The sequence below is a fragment of the Phalacrocorax carbo genome, chromosome 6 (assembly GCF_963921805.1).
Source record: "Phalacrocorax carbo chromosome 6, bPhaCar2.1, whole genome shotgun sequence".
Classification (NCBI taxonomy): Eukaryota; Metazoa; Chordata; class Aves; order Suliformes; family Phalacrocoracidae; genus Phalacrocorax; species Phalacrocorax carbo.
The window spans coordinates 19,207,204-19,229,053 of NC_087518.1; positions in this window are offsets into that span (position 1 = coordinate 19,207,204).

The following is a 21,850-nucleotide window of genomic DNA, read 5'->3' on the forward strand; positions in this document are numbered from 1 at the left end:
CAACACTTCTTCCTAGCTTGCCATCACTAATGCCCATGGAGCCGTGTACAAGGTGACACCGGTAGAAAAATCTTGCTGAAAGCTGTTTTTATAGAATAAGACTCAAGGTCCGAGTAACTTACTGATCTGAACCAGAGCACGTCCAGACAGTCTGAATCTTGGTCATTTCCTCAAGGGATGTGCCACAGTAACATTTTTGCTTAATAAGTTTGTACCACCTCTCTCACAATAAAGTTCCTCTTCCAGCTGATTTTTCTCTTTAACAGAGCTCTGCCCTGTGTTTTTGAAGCTCTTTTATTTGGGGGGAGGGAATGGCAGGGTAGGGATGTTGGTTTTATTTGCTTTGGCTGTGTATCAAATTGCTGGCAAGATTACTTAAAATATATTTAGAGCATGTGCTGTGGCAATTATTACAGTGGCAAACTATATAACACCTAAAAAACTTCCAAACTAAATAGTCAGCCTCCATAAAAAGATGTTGCTTTCTACATCTGAAGCTATATGACTCAAACAAGAGCCATGCTGTGTGCAGCTTTTCCTTGCATTGAGTTTCTGGTCACAAAAACCAGTCAATAATCACCAGCAAGCACCTACTCAGGTGTTGTCATAATACTGCCACTTCAAGCTCCTCCAGGCCTGTACCTATTTCTGATTTCCTGTGAAGCAGGAACCAGACATTGGTCTAGGTGGCAATGATTCATGTGATGTTACTTGTGCTTCCGCCTGATGCCAAACACGGCTTGCGAGGCTCTGCACACCCTCAACTCGGTTCAACATGTCAAGAACCTTGAAGGATGGCAGCCACAGCCCCAAGGCTGTAAATGTGTTCAATATTTCAAGAGTGAAGAGTGTTTGCTCTATCTGTTCAAATATTACACAGAAGTCCAGTGACCTGTATATATTATCTAAAGCAAAAGCATTTAACCCAGCAGTTATTGCGTATCAGCTAAAGGCATATGCATTCTTCTAGACTAGTTTAGACTAGTTAAGGGGTGGGGGAAGCATCTCTGCTTTTGGTTCATGTACTACACAAGATGTTCCAGAGACTTTATATATCAGCGCTGCTATGAAATAAGTTGCTGCACAGGCAGGCAAGCAGAATCAAAGCACTTGGGTACAGCCTATACATTATTTTCCACAGCTATCCGAAAACAAAATGCCATATACCAGTACTTGTTCCCTATTGCTTAATTCATCACTTCCACAGCCACAATTCCTGGCATAGGGGGTGAAACTTTATAAAGTAGCCTATCACACACATCCCTAAAATCAGCAGCAGGATAGGTCTGTTTTGTTTCACTAAAATGATGAATGTTAAATGATCCTTTTTATATCTTTTTCTTCAACAGCTGCACCGCATCTGAGAAACTTTTTATTCCTCACACTATGTAAAATGATTAACACACTTGTTATGCTATAAAGAATTGTAGTGAAAACTACAGGTTGCAGTGGCACAGACACTAGCTCCTTGCAGCTTTAAATTCAGTGAAATTTAATCATACAATTCCACTGCACAGAAACCAGTTGACTGATGGATGATCTAACCAGCTGTTTCAGGTAACACCAACCAAAAATATTTATTATTAGGATCTACAAATTCAATGTGAAACCTTTATCACAAAGTTTTCATCTTTCTTTGAAGGCTGAATGATTTACAAAAGACTGTAAAGTCTGTAGAACACTGAAAGTTAAATTGAACCTTTAAAGCAGGGACATATAGTACAACATAGGAACAAATTCAAGGCCATAGATATAACCAGATCAACAACTCTGGATTATGCTAACTTGGACAGAAACCAAAAAACCAAAACAGAGCAGCTATTACACACAGCCACGTATTTCTCCAAGATTAACTAGACTTTGGGTTCTTCTGACACGGTATTCCTCTGCAAACTTAAGTCTTTTTTATTTTGCTATATTATCAGCCATACCATGCAAATGTAAGGTTTCTATACCATAAGCCACAGGAGAAATTTTATATTTCATTTACCATCACCTTCTATCTATGATTCCTCCACTTTTCAATTTCATCAATTAATGATCACTTGAAATGTGGCTTTTTAAAAAAAAAACAAAAACAAACCAGCCAAGTATCACCTCTTCTATGGAAGCAAAGCAACATGGTTTTAATTCAATGTAGATTTGGCTTCTTGACAACGTGTTGCTTTTGAATAAGCAGAATAATAAATTAGTCATGTGCAGTGCTTTGGAAGCAGAAATACTCGTTCTAAAGCTGAAAGCCATTAGCAAGCATTCACAGGCTTACAAATTAATAATTGTAGGGAACCCAAATGCTGGCCTGAATTTGCTGTATAAATTTAAACACATAATTAAGTCAACAAATTTACCAGAATGTAGGACACAAGAAAATAAAAGAAAAATAGATATTAGAAGATGCATTTTGAATTGGTGTCAAATTTATCTAGCTTTCCACACTTTCCCTGTAACATGGATCAAATTAATCCTCCATGTTTCTTTCAAAGCCAAGCTATACTTTTCACTTGAGATATTTCAGGTTTACAGTGGTGTGAAAAAAGTCTCTGCTTGCTTTGTGGACTTGAACAAAGTTACCCTAGAAATGAAATTGCTGTGTTGCATTTTAGCATTAGAACTACACCCAGTGTAGAAAACAAGCAATAATGAGATCTAACATCGATATTCTAATCCAGAATATTTTTTATGGAACATGAATTCTTCCTACCTAATCACTCTGTTCTGTTTCAGCTGAATTTGTTGTTCTTTATTTACAAAATCCAGATGATCCAAAACCAGGTGAAACAATCCACACATTCACCTACTTCATAATGCTGTTGGACGTAACATAATTAAATGCTTTGTAAATATGTTATTCATCCTCCTGCCAATACAACATTGCTCCTAGAAAACTGTTTGCTACTGCTTTGTCCCATCAACTTTTCATGTGTCAAGCAATGGGTCTTCTGAGACCAGCTTTTTATCTAAATAATCACGTTGTTAAAGTTTTTCCCATTATTGATTTAATCTTTCTTTTCCTTTCCTTCCAATGTATCTGTTTCTCCTCATTATACTTCATGATGTCTTCCTAACTGCCAGAGAAAATGACAGAAGGCTGTCCTGAGCTGAGCTCACACTTACACTATTCCTAGCCAAGTCGTGCCCGTTAGCAACTTCACAGGTTTCCCAATAGTCTAAAACAGTTCTGATGAGCCCAGGTTTGCTCACCTCATTCATGAAGCATTTCAAAACCCTGCTCTGAGAGTGATCATTTTCTTTTGAAAGCAGCACCGTCTCATGTTAACAATAAAGACCAGCTACTAGTGGCTGAATCTTTAGTGAGTAACGTAACAAGTACTCTCTTGTAACACCCCAGGCATGTTTTGGCAAGGATCCACATCTTAATTTAAGGTAATACTTCAGCATACACATAAATGAATTGAATTAAAGTGAGCTAAATGAAACCTTGGTAATGAGACTTTACTTCCTATTCTGGCATTTAAAAACTTCTTGCAGAGGTATGAAGAGAAACCTACCAGTTTTTGTGAAAATTATTGACAATAGGATCTATTGCACTGACTAGCTTCATAGCATGGGAGATTGGTATGTTTAGCCCATTTTTGAGAAAAGGCAGTATGTGTTCCCACTTTACTCCACTTCCACTTTATTTATAGATTCAAATAACAGGGTTTCCTATGGAAAATACTTTCCTGGCATTTTCCCAGCTGCTAGGTCACAAAGCACAGGCTCCTCAATTTGCTCTGGGTGCTAAATTTCATTAAGACAGGTGATGTACTATTAACTGGATAGCACAAATGGTGGAGCTGCTGCAGGGATGCTACGAGGTCTGGCAAGAGAGGGAAGTGCTCTGAAGAACAATCCCGGTTACCAGCGGCTCCTTCTCAGTGTCTGAACAGTAGCCAGGGTGATGCAATACTGTATTCTGTCACCTCATTACTTCAGGGTTGCAGGTGGTAGGAAACGAGACCACTAAACAACCTTTCCATTTGCTGTTCATACTGTGGTAAACCAAAGCCTAAACATAGCATCACCATTAAACAGCTTGATGCTGACTGTCTTAGTGACTTCAGTTACCATGGCATCTCTTTACATAATACCATTCTATTACATCTACTGCAGAGTGGTGAATACCGGGTTTTTAAGCTTTTCACACACTAATTTCTCATAAAGAAAAAACAAAACAAAACAAACCCATAGAAAATACATTATTTAACAAGAGACATTTCCTTAATTTCCTAGGATAAGCTCCTCAAACGTTTGCTTAGTGTTATTCCCTTTAAATTTAAAGAAGGAAAGGCAAATATCTAAGACATTTGAGCCTAAATTCACAAAGTTACTGTTGGGTTTTGGTTTTTTTTCTGTCCAAGTGACAACACTAGAAGTGAAATTTATCTTCAAATTGCTGAGTACACATCAGCTTCAGATCACTTATCTGAACTGCTGGGTTGAAAAGTTAAAAACCACAAACCTGCAGAGCTGCCAGTCACCTGAACTGACTGACAGCTAAAAAGGAAACAATCATTAAACCAATTCAAACACTCCAATAGTAAAATGTGTTAATCCCTAACATAATGATTAATGAATAATGAAGGCTTAGAAACTTACATTGAAACAGACATAATTTGGAAGACAACTAAAGAATTAGAAGATATCTTAAGAGTATTTAACAGTTCTTTAAGTGGGAGACTTGCAAATCTAACCAAAAAGCGTGACTAATTCTAATTTCAGACATTCATATTTTCAGTCTTCTAAATATCTTACTTTCACTCCCACATAAGGACACTATATATGTTTAATAATCCTTATGCTTTTAGTAATTCATAGCAACAAACAATCTTGTGGAGGTACAACCAGATCAGGAATTTAAAGTCACATCCATGCAACAGGAATATGCCACACAACAAACTATCTCTGGCTGTGCCTGACAGTTTGTCTGACATTAGGATTCCATGAATTACAGCTTTTGTTCAATTAACATATTCCTGAACCTCACTTTAGTATATCTTAGCTTTTGTTTCACAAAATTTCAGTGCTGTTTCCTTGAAAAAAATATCAAGATCTACACGCAGTACATGGATCTGGTTAAAAAATACATTCACAAGTTCCTAAGCATACTACAGGCAATGTTCTGTACATCCCCATGACTTAGTGAATCAATAGGCCTGTCTCGGACTCATTTACAGAATAACTGTCATGGGTGGCTGATTGGCCATGGTTAAAATTGAATTTAGGCTTGTTATAATTCAGAGCACATTCTATTTACTTCATATTAAAAGACAGATTACATTTTCTGAACTATCTCATATAACCTTCTTGCCACATGTCATAGCAGTAATAAGGCCAGATTAAATGCTGACTGGGGGCTCTGGTTTAAAAACTAAGTTTTTGACAGAACCTCCCACCTAAAATTCAGGTGTTTCTATTGCTTAGCAGCTATCACAACACCTAATCATCTTTACAGGTTCTTTTCTTTGCTTTTTTTGCTTCCCTGCAAGCCTTTAGGAACAAGAAAACAAGTGGCCAAGTACATAATTATATATTCACAAACTAGAAAATGGATAGCTACACCACAGTTAGTCATTAGTTACCAAGATGATTAGAAACAAACCAGACTCCTGCTTGGGAGGCTAATGTTGTTCACAAACTCCACGTAACCTGGTGATCATCTGTCAGACATCTGAACGCAGTACAGTTCCTCTGTTATTTTGCTCCAGTTAAGCAAAGCTGGTCCTCCTTCTGACACTACCTCACCCAGTCACAAGGAAGGTATCTTCCAAAGCTCCCGAACACTAGTAATCAAGGGCTGCTGCAAGACACCTACAGCTGGACACCAGTAAGTTATTTACTTAGAGCTCCAAACTCCCCATAGAGAAATGGGGAACAGGGCAAGACATCTCGAGACAGTCCTGTGCTCTTGACAATTCATAGATCAGTGGCCTGCTACTGAAGTTAAAAGACCTTGCACAAGTCTTCCACCTGCAGCTTCCACTACTCTGTCTTGAACTATTCAACTACATAGCAGTTGCATTTTCTACTATATCCATAGTGTGCTTGTCCCCCACCCCTCCCCTTTTTTTTTTCATCTTGTCTCCAAAAAAGAAAGCTGAAGCCACAAAGCAATGCAGAGGCAGGAAGCGCCTCATGACACTCACTCCATTCTCTCTACTGCAGTCCCCAGAGAGCCTGGATTGGAGCACTGGTGAAAGGGGTACGTACATGCCCATATACACACACCAGTTTAAACCAAGGAATCAATACAGTGATGATGCAAGCTCAGCTCCATCCTGGGCTACAACTAAATTGATTGTTCAAACTGTGTTCTTGTTGTCCAAACTGAAACTTCCACATGCTGGGGTTTCTCATGCATTCCAACTCTCACGCTGACAAACGAGTAGGCATGCCTTTTACAAATGGCCTATGTGTTTTAGAAAGTATGGCTGCACTAAAAACATTTTCTACATGCTCTTCCAACAACGCAGAAGTTTGTATGTGATCAACTGCTAATCAGTGGCTTAGCTGTAAACCACAATAGGCTGAGTTCTTTCCACTACCTTTTATGTTCTTTAACAGTAGCAAAAGAATATTTTATATTTTTAAGCCAAGAAGAATGTGGCCTAGGTAAGCACTTTACTATAAGATCAAACATTAAGCAGACATAATCCTGTGGCTTCAGAACATCAACCTCTTTGCATCAGCTACCCTAGCACCAAACACACAACCGTAATCCAGGCCTTACACCTCAAATCTAAACTGCCAAGGTTAATCTGTTGTCAGCCTCTCACATTGGACATATTCTAGCTGAAATACATCCTGAATGCATAAGAAACGTTCTGCAGAAATCTGAACTGTGTATATTGCTGGATCTGACTTTGCAGTCATGTTTTTAAATTAATGTTTAATAAAATGACAAAGGCTATAAAGAAATTACTTAGCAATTTTGTAATGTAATAAGCAGTACTAACCAACTGGAGGAAGTTAGAGCAAGACACCTGCCTCATTCTAATGAACTAGTTGAACCTCTCAAAAAAAAAAAAAGAAAAAAACCACCCACAAACACCCACAAACCACACAAGAAAATCAACCAGCCTAAAACATGGATGAAACAGAGGAACAGAGGAAATACACTTCTGGGTATGACAAAACCCTCAACTCCTTTAAATTCATAAATGAATAAACACTGGGGAAAACTGTACATCTCTTGACAAAAAAACATTGAAAATACAGTCTTAAGTGTTAAAAGTTAATGCTTACTATCAAAGACAATACACAAAATTCTCCCTTTAACTTACGCTGCACCATATAAGGATGGATGGAATGTTTTAATATTTAAATAAAAGGGCCCAGATTTCTCCCTCCAAATTCCATCCTGCATTTCCACCCAACCTGCAGTTAGCCTTCTCCTCATATCAGATATTATTAAATTACAATCCTAGCTATTCATAAAGCCAGAAAATCAGTAGAATTTATATGGCCTCAAGCACTCCAAAAGATATTATTAATGATTTGATGCTGATTGCTGTTGGATGCCTTAAAAATTAACTCTCACAAGCATCAGTGTCTCTGAACTAATTTCAGTAGCTACTGTGAGAATTCTTCTGACTTTATTCTCCTGGTAATACAGAAACACTTGATGTTTGATCCTGAACTGACTGAAGACTGGAAGCTCTCATTAAACTGAGTTACCACATATGTATTTAGCCCCTCGGTCAATCACACATGTGGCTGCGGTGACAAAGGTGCTTAGGAACAGGAAGGAGAGAGCTGAGCAAACACCTAAAAAATCTCTACCCCTTAAAGCTGGCTCAGACAAGTGTTACAAATTTAAATTGTTTGTGCTCTGTAGTGATTTTTCTAGTAGGGCTGTTAATAGAAATAATGCATTTTAACAATTAGGATAATCTCAGACATCTCCAAAAGTATAGGAGTATCCACAACAGAAACTTTACCAATTCCTTATCCAACCTGAGCTGCAGAACGCAAAGTCCACATAAGCTGAAAACAGCTCATGTCAAGTACTGACAATGTTCATGAATGGTTTCAAGAAGTCAATTATTTTATTTCAGTTAATTTGGCTAGTGGTAGTAATTCTCAATCTAAATGTTCACAGACAGATCTGTGAGCAGGAAGAAACAAAGAAGAGAGAATTTAGGTTATCCAAATTATTTGTCCATAAAGTGTGTTCTTGATATTTCTGGGGCACTCATCAGCATGATCAGTCTTTCAGCTGTTCTTTTAAACTCTGTCCCCTCCCTCCAAACCTGTAGAAACACTTGTATTAACTCAGAAATTGATTATTTATCTTTTTTTTTTTCTCTTCTAAGTATGTCTTCTCTACAATATGCTTTATCTGAATGGACAGCAGCTCTAGTCTCTTCAGAAACTTTACTAGTGCAAAAACCCCCAAATCTGTCCTAACAGAGAAGGTATTTTTCATTGTTGGCTCCTAAGGCACTGAAAAGCTCCAAATAGTCACCAAAATTGTAAAATAAAAGCTAATGAGTTCTATAGGCAGCACTAAAGAGAGCCAATTCCCTCAAGTTATGCCTTGATCACCTCAGAACTGACAGCTGCTTTTCCTGACAGCAGATGCTTCCAACAGGTAGTGAAAGTGTACATCAGAGCCATGTACTTCCACCCATGCCGTCTCACTCATTCTCAGTGGTCTTCTGTAAGAAGCAAACACAACAGGGAGAGAGACTTGGGCAACAAGAACAGTTTTAGAGTTGGGAGAAAAGTTATGATAAACATTTTGGTTCGGATGGGGAGAAAAGGTTTCTGTTTCAGGGCATTTAAGTTCAGCACAGCAGCTTTTGAAGGGTCATCAGAATTCATAGGAAATCAGATCCAGCAGAAATCAAGATTGCACATGCCCCTTAGCGTGTTCAGCCTGACAAACGTCAGCTACAAGAAGAATTAATAGCTTCTTGAAATCACACCCTTGCCAGAGAGAGACAATCAAGTTGCTAGGAGCTAACAGCTGTCACCAAAGGCTTTGTTACAAGTCCTCAGTTGATTGTAAAAATGTCCACGAAGAGCAGGCAAGCGGTTGAAGCAAAGTCATTCAAAGTTTCCATCAAAGTTAAATGTGCTTGCAGTATATTGCAGCCATTAAAATGACTAGGTTTTGCCAGCAGTAATTACTGAGATGCCAAAAATCAAATGATTAATTAGTTCACTAGGAAGTCCAACAGAAGTGAAGGGCAGATTCATCTTACACAGCACACATGCTCACCCAGGACACAATGTGCTTGCACAGCCTCAGCACATTTCCCCCCTGCGCAAAGCTTGGTGCTATACCTGTCTGAGGTGAAGGGCACATTTCCTCACAACAGCGCCAGTTCACATCTTTCACAACCTGGATCAAAACGCATTCACTAGAACAGAAATAAAAGCATCATCTCAATACTGCATTTAGTGATTCAGTGAACCAGAAGTTAGGTCACATACTTGGTGACTGCTGAATCAATTAGCCCATTAGGAGGAATTAAGCGTGGCCAGCTTTGCGTTCACGGTAGGAAAGGAAAAAACAGAATTTGAAAATCAGAAAACCCACTATATTTACTCATTCCTCATGACTGAATATCTTTTAAGTTAATGCAGCAATATGCAGAACATTCAAACACACAGACAAACATTTACTTAAGGTTCAGAAAGTTAGACCTCACTGCATCTTGCCACTGAACTTCCCAATAGAAGTTGTTACTGAGTTTAAATTTTATATAAGATTTATTCCTTCAAGAGGAATAAAATTCTTAGTGCTCTTCATTGGTAAAATTCTTTAAACTGCAATTTCTTTTCCAGCAAGATGGTTTGCAAATCGAGAAAATGACTAACTTTTTCTCTCTGATCATGCAGTATTTGTTTGTAGGCTCAATTCACACATAGGACTTGGTAAAGTCAACCTGGGTGAGGATCAAGAAGCATTTAACAGAGCAGACACAAGTGCCCTCCTTTCTCCTAACCTGCAGGAGCTCTCTGGCAGTGCCAGTAACAGCTCTGCCACCCTCCTGCTCTCAACTGAACACTGGCTAACAACTATCAAATTCTGAGTTGCAAATTATCTCTGGAATGATAACAGGTCAGCTACAGCTCTAGAAATCAGTTCATTCTCCCAGTATCCTTTGTACCTCCCTTTTTATATCTGTGGAGAATAGTATCCACCATATTAGTAATACATAATGATTACATAGTGCATTCGTACATTACATTTGTAGATCTCAATGCCCTTCACAGGAGGTGGCAAATATCCTATTTTAAGACATGGAACTGAAGCGACTCAAGGAGAATCAGTGGCTATTTCAGGAGAAGAATCCAGATCTACTGAGTTGCAATCAAGATGCTTTTAGTGTCATAATATTTGTTAAAGTATTTCAGAAAAAAAAGATGGTGAATTTTCTATGTGATCATTAACAAGATAATTATTGGTTTAAAATGCAGCAGTACACAAGTATGAATTTTATAGACATATTTCCACCTCTTAAAAAATTCAGCCTCTTTTAAAGCATGTCCTATTCTCACATTGTATTCCATTAAAAATAGGTCAAGGAAGGGTCACCTCAAGACACAAAAACATTTTCAAGTAACTTTATAAAAGGAAAAAGTGAAAACACACCGCTCCAAAGGCAGATCTCCAAGAAACAGCTTGAGATCTCTTCATTCAATATATATTTGTCCTGAAAATGAAGTGTTTGCTTTTATAATGTCTTAGATTATAAAACAAATGTACAAATTTGAGGAAAAAAAAAGTTTATGTCTTGCTAATACCTGAACATTAGATATTGGAGCAAAAGGTTCAAGGACATTAAACATGCCAGAGTAACAGAAATGTTGTTTAAAATATTATGCAAATACTAAGATTGGTGATTTTTGTGTGGTTTGGTAAACTTCTCATAACATGATTTAACAAACTGCCAGTTCAAAAGTTGGGTAGTCCTTTGACAAAACAAGTCTTAGGCAAATGTGGTTTTGTTTTAATTGCACAAAAACACATTTTTGCATAACAAATCTGAATGAATGTTCATAGATACCAGTAAAAACTATTTTTCAAAGTAACTAATAAAATTCCCACTAATTGCGGGACTAGGTTGAAAGTTTGGTCCACAAATATTTGGCAGAACTGATAGGACAGGATTATAACTGACCATTACAACATTGCATTTCCTTTCCACAGTTCCAGCAAAACATCAACCATTGTTTTTATGGACTTAGCCTTTACTTAGTAAGGTATTAAAAAAAAAACCTAATACACACACAAAAAAAAACCCCAACACTACAGCACAACAAAGCTCATTGATTTCACAAGATGTGACTGCCAAGAAAAATGGCTTTCATCACTCTTCATAATAAATTTATCTAAAAAGTCATTTGTTTAAAGTATTGCCTCAGAAAGCTCCCTTGAGACATGCCATTTTGATGGCACTCTTTTCATTATTCAAATATAATGAAGTGATTCTGCATGGTTATGCTGGACTATAAATCACTGCTGTAAAAAAGGCATGTTCAGCATGTTAACAGACCAAAGATCAGATTTTGAAGCGTGTTTTATTATTGCATGTGCACTTTATCTCTTGTACATACATACCAGATAGTAGCTTATACTACTGTCCCAAATTCCATCATTATTAAATTTGGGACCTGACAGGGGAGAGAGACAAGACTTTAAACAGGGACTCATATTTTGCAGTTCCTGTCCAGTGCTTTAAGCATACTGCTTAAAACAGCCCTGCAGTCTCACACATCCACACTGAAATACTGGAGAGAGTCAGCAAAAGCAGAACACTAGCGGTAACAGAATTAAACACACATTAAAGGATACATCTAATCAGCACCTTAAGAAGAAGAAAATGGAGAAAAAAACCCAACTAATATGAAAACTCACCTTTAGAAAAGAGTCAAAGGAGTCTAAAAGTCTGTTCTTTTTCCAAACCTGCTGGGAGGTGGGGTTTTTTTTTCATGTTGTTTATACCCAGTCTTACAACTGAGTAAATGTTAAATACTTTTCTAAGGTTGCAAACTAAAACCCCATGGCAATCTGTTCAACACAGTGGATTATCCAGAGTGAAAATCGTTCTAGATTTATGGGATAATTTTTTTAATTTAGTCTTGGTCATGCTTCACAGAAGTTTGGAGTTTTCAGTTTTTAAGAAACACTTAACTGAAAATGAGCAGGATCCCCTCTGTCAGCACCACACAACCAATAAGAACATTGAATTACTTCAAAGTGGTGAGAAACTAATTACAATTATAACATTCTATTATCAACGTAAACTAGCACTGATTTAACTTCTAGGCATAGAGGGAACAACCCTCTTGTCTGTATATGGTTCACTGCATGTTTGCATGCTTTTTCCTATTAATTTGTTCCTGAAAAACGGTATGGATAACTGAATGGTCTTGCCAAGCCCGCCTACCAACCTCAGGTAAGTTCATTGCTGCAGTTTTGCCTTGGAGCCTGTGACCTCATGCACATAACAGCATTTTTAGGGATATCATAGAACGATTTAAAGTTGTACAAACAGTATCAGTGGAGCACTACCAAATTATAGGAAATACGATAACCTGAGTAAGGCAGAGATGCTATGTACTTCACTTCCGCGTTTCAAAGACTCCATTCTAGTTAATAATGGCTTCCTTTTATCAAGTATGCAGTTTTGCCTTGTTGTATTTTTATTGCCTTTCATCACTATATCCTATATTTATTCAGATCTTTAAAAATTGAGCCAGAAGATAAAAATATATTACCACCACAGAAAGAGACCTAAGCTACAAATAATATAATGTAAGATAAAGTATTTCAAGACTTCATAAATCACTTGAACATTAAGGATGCAAATCAGGAATGTATGCCAAGTGAGTAATGATGGTGGAACACCATTCAACCCAGCTGACAGGAAAACCTCAAAGACGAGGTAAGACTGAGAGACTTGGATTTGTTCAGCACTGGCTTCAACAGAGTTAAATGCTTGATTTGACCAAAGAAATTCAGTGAGCTGATATGGAAGCAGCCAAATTCTGCTCACTATTTTCAAGGGCTGCACAGATGTCACTGAGAAAAGTTACTACCTTATTCCCCATACTCCCACACAGGGATAAACAATACTTCTCCAACGAAACCTTGCAGGTTTTCTGTTCGTACTCCAAAATGTTGGTGTTATGTAAATAAGTCTGAACAAAAGAAAAATAAAAAAAAAACCACCAACACAAAACCAGATTCCTATTCTTAAATTTACAGAACTAACAATACCAATGTCACTGGAGAAACCAGAGGAAGATAGGGCTGGGCATACTAGGACATACTGTTGTCTCAGAAGACTACTGACTAAATCTGCTAGATTATCTTACCAGCATCGTTCAATCATCCCTCAAAATTTTCAACCCTTACAGGTGTCAGCCTAGACAGACTCTCCAAATCATATCTATACTGGAAAGACAAAAGACACGCTCAAAAGTCTGGGATTTGGGGAAAAGCATAGAGAAAAAAAATCCAAACACCACAACACCAAACCCCAAATCAATCTCAATACTTTGTTTCACATCTGTTTTAACCCTTATTAAGATACAATACATCCAATTTCTTGCTGTTTCTTAGAAAAATTATTTAGGTTGAAATATTTTTGGGAAAGGACCTGTGACTTGAAAAACAATGTTTAGGAAAGTACAGAGGGTTTTTTTCACAGAACAGTCAACTGTCCTTTGTCAACAGAGGACTTCCGTGTGAAAACAAAGGGACAGTAACCTATCTGTACCTCAGGATTACACATTTCTAAATTACAGTTCTAGCAACCTGCACCTCCAGTACCACTTCAGCAGACTTTAGGCACCCACATCTGCAAAGGCATTTCAGGACAACCCTTCAAGCTCATCTAAATGGCTGCAACTGGCCAAGGAAGAACCCTTCACAGAAAGTCTGAAGGTCTGTGTCCGAGTTCACCTACTAAGGCTCACTGTTCCCTGATACTCATCTCCAACTACCATCTGTGAAATGCCACTTGGGATGACAGTGCCCAACATTTGCCAGTAATGATGGTAATGATTAAAGCACTTGATGGTAAGCATCCATGAAGTGAGAAAGCTCATTTTCCATCCCTCGTCAGCTGAAGAGGTGAGGACAGACCCACATACCAGAGGATAGCGGTCTGACCTATCTGCTTGTACTTGAGCTAGTCCAGATCATGGTTCTCCTTTCCCCTGTAGAAGGACGACCACGGTGCTATCAGGCATGTACTTGCTGTGCACTGCATTCAGCCTGAGTTCAGGTGTTGTTGCTCATTTATAGTACAGTGTGTGGGATCACGATCAAACCCTTCACATAGATAAGAAATACTGGTACTCTGTTCTGTCAGGGAAACAAGGTTAGCTACAGATTTGGCTAATGCCATCTATCTATTCATATGCACTGCTTCACTATGCTTAGTTTTACCCTTGCACTTAACATTCCCACCTATATTGAACTGTATATGATAATTTAAACCTTAAATGTTATTTACAAAGTCTGCCTCATAAGGCATTGTGAGAACAGTTAAAAAAGAGAAGCAAGCGTGAAGGGCAATGTGGCGCACACATATCTGCTGCAAAAGCTGACTGAAACATATTAATTTAGGCAAGCTGCTTATTCTTGCAGTGATCAAATTCATTCACACTCTAAAACATAAGTCATTAACCACGTTGACTACATACTAAAACAAGTGAAGATTGTTATGAAATGGAAATCACCCAGTGAGGCTTTCAGAAGCTTTATGTTTTACAGCAGTGAAATTCCACAAGTTTCCAAAGAGCTTTTTAAGGCTTTCATTAGCCACTAGATTACTATCTGATAAAATTTTACTTACACAAAAATATGCATTGATAAAGCAGACTGTATGTATTTTTTCTGGATAGCTAAACTCTTATTGTCTATGAACTGAGAGAGAGAAACCTCTCTCAAAATCCGGAATTACAAACTCTGCTTCCATGGTCATGGCATCATACATCACAGAACGGCCAAAATCTTTTTTAGTAAAGCACTGACAGAAAATGAGACAAGACATTTTTAGGATTTTATAATGAAGCCAAATTACAAAGTGTTCCAAGCCTCAGCTTACTATTAAATTAAAATTGGAAGAAGAAAAAAAATATATTAGGCTCCAAATTTCCATGCATCAGTTTTCAAAAGAAAAATCGAATGTCTGACACTGCAAACACAAAACAATATTATAAGGCGGGGCTATGAGTGAGATGGAAAATATTGCAACATGTCAGGCTCTTCAACACAAAAATTGTTGGTCTTTTCAACCTATTTTTTTCTTTAGAAAGATTTTCATAAAATCTATGGAAACAGCCCAAGCAACAAAAAATACAGGTCAAGGTTTCTGTTTCCAAGTGCAAAAGATCAGACTATTTTATGTGTAATTGAAGTTAAGAACATATAAAAAGCAACACAAAGAGCCAAAGTTATAAAATAAAACTGTGGATCCTGGGTCTTCTGCTAGCTTGTTTGCTCAGCTTTTTTCCTTCTTTCATATTCTCCTTCAAAAGAAAACTGCAGTTAACAATTTATTTCAGCCAGCAGAATAGGCAGAGGTTAAAAAGTCAGATGTGGATTCTGATTCTACTTTTGGATTCAAACATTTGTTTGAAAATCACTTGAACCTTGCAGCAAGCTACAACATTAACAGATCAACCTTATTCTGAAATCTTTCATTCAAGTTCAGTGTTTCTTACTGTGCTCATTTTCCCATAAAAGATTTTGCCAAATGATCAGGTTTGTATTAAACTGGTGTTTATGTGGTCAACACGTGTTTATTAATGAAACATATATCATATGGGTCATGGACTGGTATTGACTTCAGCATATGGGGCTACAAAAGAAAAGAAAAAGAAGCCTCATCATCAAGGATTTCTCCTACAACCGCCCTCTGCCTTTTCATCAAATGTCAGTCAGCAACTTCCATTCTCCCAGCCCTTCTCACAGGTGTGGAAAATGCTGCCACAAATTTCATCCTACTCCATCATTCATGGATTGCAGCACGACAATTACTAAATCATAAAATCACAGAATAGGAGAGGTTGGAAGGGACTTCTGGAGATCATCTCATCCAACACCCCTGCTTGAGCAGGCACACCTAGAGCAGGGGGCACAGGAATGCATCCAGGCAGGTTTTGAATGTCTCCAAGGAAGGAGACTCCACAACCTCTCTGGGCAGCCTGTTCCACTGCTCTGCCACCCTCACAGGAAAGCAGTTTTTTCTCACATTTAAGTAGAACTTCCTGTGTTCCACCTTGTGCCCATTGCCCCTTGTCCTGTCATTGGGCACCACTGAAGAGAGTCCAGTCCCATTGTCCTGACATCCACCCTTTAGATATTTATAACTATTGATGAAATCTCTCCTCAGCCTTCTCTTCTCCATGCCGAACAAATACAAGTCTTTCAGCCTTTCCTCATAAGGGAGATGCTCCAGTCCCCTGATCATCACAGTAGCTCTGTGCTGGACGACTTCTAGCAGTTCCCTGTCCTTCTTAAATTGGGGGGCCCAAAATTGGACACAGTACTCCAAATGCAGTCTCACTAGGGTGGAGCAGAGGGAGAGGATAACCTCCCTCAACCTGATGGCCACACTGCTTTTTATGCACCTGAGGATGCCTTGGCCTTCTTGGCCACAAGGGCACATTGCTGGTTCATGGACAACCTTTTGTCCACCAGCACTCCTGTTGTCCAAAAAGGAGATTCGTTGCCCGGTGTGCAATGAGTCAATAATCTCACATTCAGAAGATACATTGCTAATTTATTTCAGGGTTGCACAAGCCTGGGTGCTCGGTGGTTTTCCACAAATCAAGCACACTGAAGCAGGCCACCTCATTATATTTATACAATAAGTCCATACATATTCTGCCTATCTAATACATATTCATTTTAATCTACATAGGTTGCATAATGGCATTAAGTCACTCCTCTCAGCTCCGCTTCAGATCCTTCTGCGCATGCCTTCCTTTCTTTGGGGTTCTTGGTGGTCTTTACAGATGAACTATCCTAACCCTTTTTGACCATATATATGGTTGCATGTTACACAAGGACAATTTAAAGCTATTTTCTCTTGCCAACTTTCCATAATTGTCTTCTAAAAGGAACGCTTGTCCTTGATTAAATGGATAATCACTGATGGCCAAGATATCCTATCCCTAAGCTTACATTAAATATTAAACGAGTATAGATTCATGCTAATAAAACATATACAATACATGTTCTTTCCAAGGAGGGGTTATTCTCTTACACTCCCAGGTCCTTCTCAACAGACCCACTTTCCAGTACATCAGCCCCAGCCTGTGCTGGTGCATGGGGTTGTTCCTCCCCAGGTGTAGGACCCTGCACCTGCTCTTGTTGAATTTCATGAGGTTCCCCTCGGCCCAGCTCTCCAGCCTGTCCAGATCTCGCTGGATGGCAGCACAGCCTTCTGGTGTATCAGCCACTACTCCCAGCTTGGTATCATCAGCAAACTTGCTGAGGTTATACTCTATCCCATCATCCAGGTCATTCAATATATTGAACAGGACTGGACCCAGCACAGACCCCTGGGGAACACCAATAGTGACAGGCCTCCATCCAGACTCTGCCCCATTGATCACAAGCCTCTGAGCTCTGTTGTTCAGCACTTCTCAATCCACCTCACTGTCCACTCATCCAGCCCACACTTCCTTAGTTTGCCTGTGAGGATGTTATGGGAGACAGTGTCAAATGCTTTAGTGAAGTCGAGATAGACAACATCCACTGCTCTCCCTTCATCAACCCAGCCAGTCACACCATAATAGAAGGCTATCATGTTGGTCAAGCACAATCTCCCCTTAGTGAATCTTGTCCTCTTCTTGTCCTCTGCGTGCCTGGAGATGACCTCCAGGATGAACTGCTCCATCACCTTTCCAGGGATGGAGGTGAAGCTGACTGGCCAGTAGTTTCCTGGGTCCTATTTCTTGCCTTTTTTGAAGACTGGAGTGATGTTTGCTTTCCTCCAGACACCTCTCCTGTCCTCCACAACCTTTCAAAGATGAGGGAGAGTGGCTTGGCAAGAACATCTGCCAGCTCCTTCAGCACTCCTGGGTGCATCCCATTGGGGCCCATGGATTTGCAAGGATCCACTTTGCCTAGGTGATCTCTGACCCAATCCTCCACAACCAAGGGGAATTCCTCCCTTCTCCAGATGTCCTCTCTCTCCTCTGGGGGCTGGGATACCTGAAGGCCAGCCTTAGCAGTGAAGACCAAAGCAACGAAGGCCTTCAGTAACTCAGCCTTCTCTGCATCCTGAGTCACCAGGGCCCCTATCTTGTTCAGCAGTGGGCCCACAGTTTCCCCAGGCTTCCTTTTACTGTTGATGTATTTAAAGAAGCCTTCTTGTTTTGCCAAATTTAATTCCAAGTGGGTGTTGGCTTTCCTCGTCACACCTCTGCATACCCTGACAACATTCCTATATTCCTCCCAAGTGACTAGTCCCTTTTTACACATACTGTGAACCTTCCTCTTCCATATGAGTTTCTCTAGGAGCTCTTTGGTCATCCATGCAGGCCTCCCAGCTCCTTTGCTTGACTTCCTCCTCACAGGGATGCACCAATTTTGAGCTCAGAGGAAACGGTCCTTGCATACTGACCAGCTCTCTTGGACTCCCCTGCCTTCTAGAGCCCTAGCCCATGGGATTCCTCCAAGCAGGTCTTTGAAGAGGCCAACATTGGCTCTCTTGAAGTCCAAGGTTGTAATCCTACTTGTCACCCTGCTTTACCATGCAGGATCCTGAACTCCACCACCTCATGGTAACTGCAGCCAGGGCTACCCCCAACTCTCACATCCTCAACCACCCCTTACTTGTTCGTTAGCATAATGTCCAGCAGTATACCTCACCTCCTTGGCTCCTCCACCACCTGCATCAAAGAGTTATCCTCGATGCTCTGCAGGAACTTCCTGGATCATGCATGCCTCGCCATGTTGCTTTTCCAGCAAATCTCAGAGGGTGGTTGAAGTCCTCCACATGAACCAGGGCCTGCAATTGTGAGGCTACTTCCAACTGCCTGTAAAATGCCTCTTCCTGATCAGGTGGCCTGTAGTAAATGCCCACAACAGTGTCACCCATATTTGCCCTCCCCTTAATTCTTAACCATAAGCTCTCAACTTGTTCTTCTTCCACTCCAAGGCAGAGCTTGATGCATTCCAGTTGCTCCCTCACATAAAGAGCAACTCTCACACCTCACCTTGCCGGCCTTTTTTTCCTGAAAAGCCTGCAGCAATCCATAAGCACATTCCAGCCATGTGAGTTATCCCACCATGTCTCTGCAACTGCAATCAGATCATGGCCCTGTGACCACACACAGACCTCTAGTTCCTCCTGTTTTTTCCCCATGTTGCGTGTGTTGATGTACAGGCATTTCAGAAATGTACTTGAGCATGCAGGTTTCCCTGGAGGGGTGTGCAAGGACCCACTATAGCCACGCACACCCTTGAGCTGGTTGGTCTCCTGGACTATCTCATGAGGCAGCTAAGGCACTTTGTCACTGCTGTGGTTGGCTTGGCTTATTCCCCTATTGGGTGTGATGGCATTAGCCTTGCCACTTCGGCCCCCACCCCCAGAGTCCCTCAGTTTAAAGCCTGCCTCACCAAGTTTGCCAGCCTGCTGCCAGACATTCCCTTGCCCCTTTTAGACAGGTGGATTCCACCCCTCCTTAGCAGGCTATGGTTGCTGAGCGATGTCCCATTGTCATAAAAGCCAAACCCCTCACATCGGCACCAGCCACATAGCCAAGAGTTGATTTGCATTATTTGCCTATTTCTAGTTGCCCATTTTTCTCCAATGGATAAGATGGAGGAGAAGATGACTTGGGCAACAGTATTTTTCACTTGCTCCCCTAGGGCTTTATAGTCTTCCTTGGTTCTGCCCAGGCTTTGGCTTGCAGTGTCATTTGTGCCCACGTGGAAAAGTAGCAGCAGACAATGATCTGTGCTCTTGACAAGTTGTGGCACCCTCTCAGCAATGTCTGGGATCTTAGCTCCCGGAAGGGAACAAACCTCTCGTGACTCCTTGTCAGGTCAGCAGATGGGTGCCTCAAGGTCTCTTAACAGAGTGTCACCCACACAAGCACTCATCTCTTCTTTTCACAGGATCTGCTTTGTGTTGCTGGTACAGTTGCACCTTGCATACCTTGCTCATTGAGTGTCTGCATCCACTAAAGCTTCAAATCTGATGTTGGTAGTGATACTGGAAGGTGGGGGCTGAAGTTCTTTGGTATCAGTGGAGTGAATACAGAACAGGAAGTAGCCAAAATACCAAATTGTATCTTAATATTACGGAAAGTGATACGCATACTAATGCATAAAACAGATCTCGCCTTTCACCTCTAAATCCTTTAGCTAACAGGTTCTGAAAGGCAGTCACACTTTAAAACTATATATAATTTAATACAAAAACCAGGTTAAAAGGATGAGGAAACAGCATGAGTTTAGCACAAATAAAACTGAAACTGAGACACACTGGTCTTTCCTGTAACTTCTTTCCTGTTCTTAAAATACTCAACTGCAACATAGCTGATAAAAGAACATGCTTTCAACTGCAAGAAAAAAAAACGTACAGGGGTGAATTAAGGAAACAAACAGACTCAGGCTGAGGCCTAGATAAGAAAATGGTACCTTTGGCATTGGAAATATAAGTTATGAAGTTCTATGCACGGAAACCATTTACAAAACTTTTGATGGACTAAGCAAAGATGCAAAAACAGCTGCTATTTTACCACTGGCTAATTGTGTCCCATCTTCAATAAGTAATCTCCACGGCAGTCAATACAGAAGTGACCTACAGTTTTGATCTTGCCAACTCTCCAAATAAGATATCAAGGCTTCAACAGTATTTAGACATGAAACTTCCATTACTGGAATGCCCAGGAAAAGCACAGCCAGCACTCCTCTGAGACAGTGCAAAGTGATGTCTCATTTTGCCCTTGCTGTCACTGCACTGCAGAGGGTGTTTTTCAGACAAAACACAACATAACCATATTCTGATCATTCTTGGTTAGGATCACTTTGTTTCTAAACCATTAAATAAGACAGTTCATTTCCTGGCTATATTCCAGTTTAAGTATTTGTATTTCACCTTCCTATGTTCCACCTAGTAGTTTTGATTCATTGTGACACTTCTTTTTGGCCAGCCTCAGTTTCTTCCTTGAATTCATATGCATGTCAGACTGCATTTCACTACAGGAGTAGCTACGTTTCAGTGGCAGGTGGCTCAAGATCTAAGGCACACACCAGAGTTTATAAAGTATTCTGTCATCTAGACAAAAGAGGTTAAAGACATTGAAAAAAGCATTTTGTAGTCTTCATCAGAATATTCTTAAAATACTGAAAGGCTATTACGAAGATGGGAATGTACCCAGCTTGTTTCATAGTTATTCGCATATCCATGAACAATCCCAGGTCCTTATTGCTGGTTTTATTGCATCTTTCCCTTAGTTACTCTACAGTAAAAACATCAGCAGTAAGCTGTTAAATTGAATTTATGAAACAAAATATGAGGAACATACAGCAATTTAAGCATTTAATTGACTAGAGGTGCAGATACAATGTGACCTGAATATTTCTTCACCATCTCATGAAAGCAAATGATTTCCACATCCTGCCTTTTGAGAGGAGAACATATTTTAGCATGGCTTTCAGTTAGTTTTCAATGTACCTGTCATATCAAACACCACTATAAGGAATACACAAACTTTTACCCATAGGTATTGAATAAGGGCTAGACAGGAAACTTTCTCAACCACATTTTAAACAATAAAGTACTCCATTACATCCTCTTGGAGACTTATCAACCATTTAGTAGTTTCCTATTTTCTTATTAAGTTACCCCTATTTTTA